The sequence below is a fragment of the Triticum aestivum genome, chromosome 7A (genome assembly GCF_018294505.1).
Source record: "Triticum aestivum cultivar Chinese Spring chromosome 7A, IWGSC CS RefSeq v2.1, whole genome shotgun sequence".
Taxonomy (NCBI): Eukaryota; Viridiplantae; Streptophyta; class Magnoliopsida; order Poales; family Poaceae; genus Triticum; species Triticum aestivum.
The window spans coordinates 190185986-190194862 of NC_057812.1; positions in this window are offsets into that span (position 1 = coordinate 190185986).

Here is an 8877-nt window from a genome sequence, read left to right on the forward strand (position 1 = left end):
AAACCAATAAGACCATCCCTTAGTTTAATTCCCGCCTACATGCACCATCGATATATAGTAGTCTTCCTCGGTGTCTCTCGAACAAACACGTTCTCTCGAAGTCGACTCCTCTCATGCATATAGGTCCTAATGCGTTTTTCAAGGCTAACTTTGACCAAACGTTAGAGCAATAATATATGACATGCAACTTACACAAAGCATACCTTCAATTTTGTATGTCAAAGGAGCTTCCAATAATATAATTTGCATAGTATACATCTCATGTGCTATTAATCTTGTCAATAGTCAAAGGCTATCTTGAAAAACACATTAGGCCCTATATAGATGGAAGGAGGGAGTAGGTCCCATGCAAAAAATGAGAATAAAATTCAAACATCTAGGCATCGTGGCTCTGTCGATAACATTGAGAAACTTGGTTTTTAAATCATGAAACTTGGCATGGTGTCATGTCATGGTAGTACCATGCCGTGGTAAAAAAAAATTGGCCGAATAGGAACAAATGTTGGTATAAGCTTCTTGCAAATCGGAGCTTCTCTCAAGAAGGCTCGTGGTTCAGGGAGGGAACGTGTCACCTTTGTGTGCATAATTCAAATTTGAAATACAAGCACATGTTCCAGTGCACCAAAGTTGGTTGAAAAATCACATGTGTGTCCTCGGGTAAATTTCTAGGTTCCATGCAAGAAATGGGAATGAAATTCAAAATTCTGGGCGTCGTGGCTGGGTTGGAAACATTGAGAAACTTAGTTTTTTAATTCCTATAAATCCAAAACACGCATGAAAATAATGAAACTTGGCTTGGTGGTATGACATGGCACCAACATGCTGTGGTAAATTTGCAGTCCGATTTGCGAAGGCGCACACATTAACAATCAACAAAGTCATTTTGGAAGAAGTGTTGTCACGTTACAATCGGAAACACAAGTATTATTGAAACCGTGGGCGTTCTACTTACTAGTACTATTTATGTGCTGCCACGCGTCCCCTTTTTTATTAGCTAGGAGGCGACATGCAGGGTAGCTATTTGAGTACGAGAGGCGTGCGATCAGACCCCTACGCGTGCTTATCGGGAGGAGAGCCCTTTGACCTCCATCTGTCGTCCACCTCTCTCCCAAGGTCTCCATTAATGGCGCCCGAGCCTCTGTTTAATGGCGTGGCTATGTCTCACTCGACTGAGATTTAAGAGAGAAAAAAGAAAATCTGAAAGCAAGGATCTTGATGTAAGATCCGACGGACCTATATAGAATCTACTGTGACTTATAGCAAGACTGATGAATATATAAGGACGATTAAATTTTTTTTGATCAAAGAAGGGCTTGCCCCTTCCGATTTTCATTACTGAAAACCACCACAATTCACAAGAAGTTCAGCACAACTCCAGCCTAACACGAAGGACTATGTCAGGACCCCGACTCGATGTCACACCGATCTAGCCGGTAACACCTCATATCACTTTGTGGCCTCACGCACGGTATCCCCACGGGTGTCGCCTTACCTTTGCCCGGGACCGTTTGCGCCTTTTGGCTCACGTATATGATAGTGTCGCTAGCATCCATATGATAAGGAGCCCGGGCTGACATGACTAGTCGTAAACCCAAAGTGGCACAGACTTACAGGGACAGGCATCCATGACCCAGCTTCGAACGTGTCGGTCATCAGCAAGTGGGTCCGGGCTGTAGCACTGGGCTAGCAGGACTCCGGTAAACCGGGCTGTAGCGGGCTAACAGGACTCTGGTACTCAATGCGTGACATTTCCCCGAAGGGACAGACACAGGAACGAAGAAGGACACATGCCGGCCAGCCTAAGTGTTCCAGAGCAGTAGCAAGCTACCATGGCTCAGCGGTAACACTAGGAGACATTTCCCGGTAAGAGAGGCTACTAAAGATAAACAACTAGGTAGTCAGATCCCACACATACCAAGCATTTCAATCATACACACAATATGCTCGATATGTGCAAATACAACGAAGCATCACAACATGACTCTATGACACCAGTACTTTATTTAAGGCTCAGGGAGCCATACATAACATACACAAAGGTACGGGTCTCACGACCCAACATTCAAGTCATACAGTCATACAAACCAACAGCGGAAGTAACTTGTCTGAGTACAGACAACTAGTAAAATAAAAGAGGCTTGGAAAGCCTAGCTATACTACATGGTCCTTCACAAGCTCAGGATCACCACCTGGGCCTTTAGCCTACTCGTTGATGTCAACGTCTACGTAGAACCCATCAGAAGGGGTTGCAGCGCCTTCTGTAAAAATGTAAATTATAGCAACATGAGTACAAAGGTACTCAGCAAGACTTACATCAGATCCTACCTACATGCATATTATCAAGAAGGGTTGGTGGAGTTATTCCAGCAAGCCAGCTTTGACTCTTGGCTAGACTATCCTACGATACTTCAACTTGAAATGATTTTGCGCACACGAGTCCACTACTCACCACTTCAATACACTACCGAGGATCCACCTCCGTCTCCCTACGGAAGAGCCATCCTCGGCACTCACACTTATCTTGAGGCTTTTAGCAGTTTCCATTTACTTGTCTATGAACTGTATAGGCAACCAAGTAGTCCTTTACCGCGGACGCGGCTATTCGAATAGATCATGTTAACCCTGCAGGGGTGTACTTCTTCATACACGCTCTCACCACTTACCGTCGTTTACACGACATGTACTCGGCAACCTTCAAGCGGAAGCCCAACGTGGGTGTCGGCCACGACCTACCTAATCACCTAAGCCTCCAGTCCAGGTTTATCGCCTATTCAGGTTCCATCCGCAGGGAGTCCGGCCGAGGTTTCCCATACGGCCCCGAACAATGTGAACAGGGTTCCCGAGATACCTAACGGGTATTCGGTACACCCGGCCACGTACCTACCGCATCACAGCCCACCCCTACGGTCAGCGCTGTCCACGGCCTCCAGTAGGCTACAAACACCAGAAACTACTTGCAACTCCTGGACAGAGGACTAGGGTGAATAAGAAGTCGAGCGGGGTCATATTTCAGGGCCCAATGTATGGTAGTAGCTGAATCATGGATCACAAACACAGAACTCAGTTCCTGAGGACGGCTGCAATGAGACAACCCACCATGTACTCCTACATGGCCTCTCACCGCTACCTTTACCAAATCGTATTCACACACTTAGCTCACACACAGTAGGACATGTTCACACACCTCTGATTCATCCCCGATGAATCAGACCTGACTCAACTCTAAGCAGTAGCAGGCATGACAAACAAACATGAATGAGTAGGCACAACAGGGCTCAAACAACTCCTACTCATGCTAGTGGGTTTCATCTATTTACTGTGGCAATGACAGGTCATGCAAAGGACAAAGGGGTTCAGCTACCGCAGCAAGTAACAGATGAATCGGTGTTGTCCTAATGCAGTAAAAGAGAGCAGGAGCGAGAGAGTAGGATTGTATCGGAATGAACAAGGGGGTTTTGCTTGCCTGGCACTTCTGAAGATAACATTGAGTCTTCATCAGTGTCAACGATCACATCATCGGTATCACGTCTATCGAGAGGGGACAAATACCGGCAACACAGAAAGGAACACAATCAATGCAATGCACAATATGATGCATGATCATGACATGGCAAAATGAATGTGTTTTGAGCCAATGCAACTAGCAACAGATTAAATGAAGTTGGTTTGAATACAAGATTCAAATTCAAACTCCATATGTGATTATTTAAGTGCCCTTTATTTGATTTGTGCTAAACAGCTGCTATAAGTTGTTCTAACATGCATGAAAATGGTACAGATGGATTCCTTGAATTTTTCTGATAATTTTTCATATATAAATTATTTAATTTGGAGTTACGGTTAATTTTCTATGAATTTTAGAAGTTTTAGGCATTTTCTGGAATTTCCTGAATATTTAGAATTAGAATAATTCCAGAAAATGAATTATGGCGTCAGCAGGTCAACGTGGCTGGTCCAGGTCAAACCTGGCCAGTGGGTCCCATCCGTCAGTGACTAACCTAACTAATCTAATTCAGTTAGCGGCCTGGGGCCCATTGTCAGTGTCTATTAAACTAACTAATATTTAGTTAACACTAATCCTAGCCTAATTAACAGGCCGGCCCCACATGTCATGGACACAGGGGGGGTCAAAGGGTCAAACCCCCTGGTCGGCGGGGTCAACTCGCCGGCGTTTAGCCGCCGGCGAGGCTAAACGCGGCGGTGCAGGTGCGGGTTTCACGTACAGGGCACCGTTCGGGGCGCCGTTGGGCGCTATGGATAGCTGGGAGTGGCCCGCGGCGAGTGGTGCAGGTAGTTGGGTTCGGGGTCGCCGGAAAAGGCGCCGGCGACGAGCTTTGGCGGTGGTGGTGGTCGGTGATGCACGGGCGCGTCGCTACGATGCGTCGGTGAGCAAAAGGAGAGGCTGGGCAGCACCTGCTAGGCACGGGGAGCACCACGAGCAGCATGGTGAGGCCAGAGGGGCATGGAGGCTATGCGTGCAGCAGCAATGGCGGACGGTGGCTTCAGTGCTCGTGGGGAACGGCGCTACAGCACGGGGGCGAGCACAAGGAGTTAGGGGATAAGGTAAGTGGCTCACGGCGAGTCAGACGGTGCAGACGGCGGGGCCGGGGAGGCTCTGGATGCGGCGAATCAAGCGACGGAGATCGCCGGCACCGAGGTTGAAGAAGACGTCCGGGGCGGCGATGCAGCGCTCCCCTGGTTGCTTGGCTCGGGGTGGACGAGGAGGACGATGATGCGGAGCTCGGGGATACGAAGAGGGAGCGAGGGAGTGGTTGTGGCTGCGGCGGTGACGAACGGCGGCGACGATGGCGTTCGGCCGTTCGCGGGAGAGGGAAACAGAGGAGGGGGAGGAGCACAGGGAGAATGAGAGGGGCCAGGGGGTGCGTGGCGTCTCCGTGGCGCAGGTCAGGACGAGGGAGGGCAAGCAGGAGGTGGCGGGAGGACGTGGCCGCGGTCGCTCGCGTGCGGGCACGCAACTGCTTCGGGGCGAGGGGAGGAAGACGACGGAGGGGCTGCGGTGGTGGGCTGGGCCAGTTGGCCAGGCCGCCTGCTGGGCCGGCCAGGTGGGCTGCCAGGTAGGTCCAGGTGAGTTCTCTCTCTCTCCTCTATTTTCTGTTTTCTATTATTTCTGCAACTGTAGGGCTTTATTAAAAATACTTAGGCATCTTAAAAAAATCCTGGAATAATCAAGGGCTCTATTTAGATTATTTCCAACAGCCCACACTTATTTTCAGAATTATTTGGGCATTTAGAATATTTTATAGCATTTAAATGCCCAAATGCAAATAGAGTATGATTTAATTCAGAGCCCAATATGTCCTGCAAAAATATAAATCATTTTTGGTAGATGCTTTCACCTCTAACCAGAAATGTTGAACATTTTTAGAGGGCATTTTGGGTTTAATGAAAAAGATTTTATTTTGACCCTAGTTGAATTCATTTGGTGCTAGGGTTTAGTCAATCCCCATTTCAGGTTTAAATGAAATTTAAACTGTCAGGACCCCGACTCGATGTCACATCGATCTAGCTGGTAACACCTCATATCACTTTGCGGCCTCACGCACGGTATTCCCACGGGTGTCGTCTTACCTTTTCCCGGGACCGTTTGCGCCTTTTGGCTCACGTATATGATAGTGTCGCTAGCATCCATATGATAAAGAGCCCGGGCTGACATGACTAGTCGTAAACCCAAAGTGGCACAGACTTACAGGGACAGGCATCCATGACCCAGCTTCGAACGTGTCGGTCATCAGCAAGTGGGTCCAGGCTGTAGCACTGGGCTAGCAGGACTCCGGTAAACCGGGCTGTAGCGGGCTAACAGGACTCCGGTACTCAATGCGTGACATTTCCCCGAAGGGACAGACACAGGAACGAAGAAGGACACATGCCGGCCAGCCTAAGTGTTCCAGAGCAGTAGCAAGCTACCATGGCTCAGCGGTAACACTAGGAGACATTTCCCGGTAAGAGAGGCTACTAAAGATAAACAACTAGGTAGTCAGATCCCACACATACCAAGCATTTCAATCATACACACAATATGCTCGATATGTGCAAATACAACGAAGCATCACAACATGACTCTATGACACCAGTACTTTATTTAAGGCTCAGGGAGCCATACATAACATACACAAAGGTACGGGTCTCATGACCCAACATTCAAGTCATACAGTCATACAAACCAACAGCGGAAGTAACTTGTCTGAGTACAGACAACTAGTAAAATAAAAGAGGCTTGGAAAGCCTAGCTATACTACATGGTCCTTCACAAGCTCAGGATCACCACCTGGGCCTTTAGCCTACTCGTTGATGTCAACGTCTACGTAGAACCCATCAGAAGGGGTTGCAGCGCCTTCTGTAAAAATGTAAATTATAGCAACATGAGTACAAAGGTACTCAGCAAGACTTACATCAGATCCTACCTACATGCATATTATCAAGAAGGGTTGGTGGAGTTATTCCAGCAAGCCAGCTTTGACTCTTGGCTAGACTATCCTACGATACTTCAACTTGAAATGATTTTGCGCACACGAGTCCACTACTCACCACTTCAATACACTACCGAGGATCCACCTCCGTCTCCCTACGGAAGAGCCATCCTCGGCACTCACACTTATCTTGAGGCTTTTAGCAGTTTCCATTTACTTGTCTATGAACTGTATAGGCAACCAAGTAGTCCTTTACCGCGGACGCGGCTATTCGAATAGATCATGTTAACCCTGCAGGGGTGTACTTCTTCATACACGCTCTCACCACTTACCGTCGTTTACACGACATGTACTCGGCAACCTTCAAGCGGAAGCCCAACGTGGGTGTCGGCCACGACCTACCTAATCACCTAAGCCTCCAGTCCAGGTTTATCGCCTATTCAGGTTCCATCCGCAGGGAGTCCGGCCGAGGTTTCCCATACGGCCCCGAACGATGTGAACAGGGTTCTCGAGATACCTAACGGGTATTCGGTACACCCGACCATGTACCTACCGCATCACAGCCCACCCCTACGGTCAGCGCTGTCCACGGCCTCCAGTAGGCTACAAACACCAGAAACTACTTGCAACTCCTGGACGGAGAACTAGGGTGAATAAGAAGCCGAGAGGGTCCATTGGTTTCGGGCCCAATGCATGGTAGTAGCTGATTCTTAAATCACACATACAGATCTCAGTGCTTAAGGTCGGCTTCAATGAAACAACCCACCATGTACTCCTACATGGCCTCTCATCGATACCTTTACCAAATCGTGTTCACCACACCACTCTCATTACCGACATAATCATATCACTCTAGCCCATCACCCGGATGAACCAGACCTGACCCGACTCTAAGCATAGCAGGCATAGCAAGGTAGGAACAACACATACATATGGCTCAATCAACTCCTACACATGCTAGTGGGTTTCATCTAGTTACTGTGGCAATGACAGGTCATGCAGAGGAAATGGGTTCAACTACCGTAGCACACAGCAGTTTGAAACGCGTTGTCTTAATGCAGTAAAAGAGAGCAGGAGCGAGAACATGGGATTGTATCGATATGATCAAATGGTTGGTTGCTTGCCTGATGGGTCGATGCACTGATACGGTTCTTTGTTAGGGTAATCACGGTACTCCTCGGAGGCAGAACCTGTCGCAAAGGACACCAATACACAACCATCACCAAACAATGTGCAACAATATGATGCATGCATGAAACATGGCAATATGAGTGTGTTGGGCTAATGCAACTAAGACCAGAAGGGTTTGAACCAATTTGAATCAAAGGTTCAAATTTCAAACTCAACCATGGCCTTTTAAAGTGCTTTTCCTTGTTCTGCATTAAACATCAAGTTAACTTGTTTAGTCATGCATGAAAATAGTACAGATGGATAGATTGGATTTTTCTGATCATTTTTCATATATAATTTGTCTGATTTGGAGTTACAGAATAAAAGTTATGAATTTTTGAAGTTTAAATTATATTCTGGAATTTCCTATATTAGAATAATTCCAGAAAATCATTATTGCGTCAGCCTGACGTCAGTGTGACGTCAGCAGGTCAACGGAACACGTCAGGGTCAAACCTGACAGTGGGTCCCGCATGTCAGGGTGATTATTTTAATTAAAGTTTAATTAAAACTAAACATGTTTAATTAACAGGGCTGGGCCCCACCTGTCATCGACTCAGGGGAGTCAACCAGGGCCCACCCGTGGTCAAAGTCAATGCCAGCGGCGCCGGCGTTTAGCCGCCGGCGAGCCCGACGCGGCGGCGAGAGTGGTTTTGGCCGTTTCGGCCACCAAATGGGCCGCGGAGACCACCGGAGTGGAGCTGAGGACAAGCCGCAGCTCTTGGTGGAGTCCGTTGGGGTCGGGGTGGCCGGAGTTGGCGCCGGCGACGACTTTGGAGGCCACCGGGGTTCGGTCGAAGATGAACTTGGTGCTAGAGGGGTCGGTGAGGCTCGTGGAGTGGCTAGCTAGGTGCTGCGGGACTCGGTGAGTAAGATGGACACCATCTTGTGGCCGGAGCGTGGCCGGAAGCACGTCGGCGACGAGATCCGCGGCGGTGCGGGCGTGTGATCCTCGTGCGGTGGCTACACGGCTCAGGAATGAGAGAGAGAGGGTCGGAGGAGTAGCTAGGCTCACAGCGCTCCCGTAGAGGCCACCGGCGAGGTCGGGGACGAGCTGAGGCGGCGAGGCGTTGAAGGGGATCTCTGGCGATGGTGAGCTCGGGCGAGGTCGGTGCGGTGGTCTCGGGCCGCACGAGCACACGGGGCTCGGCTAGCTCGATGAAGTGGACGGCGGCGGAGCTCCTGGACACGGTGGCACGGCGTGGGGTGGACGGAGGGCGTGGCTACGGCGAGGGGGTGGCGGCGATGGCGTCGGCCATGGCTGGGGCGTGCGAGGGGG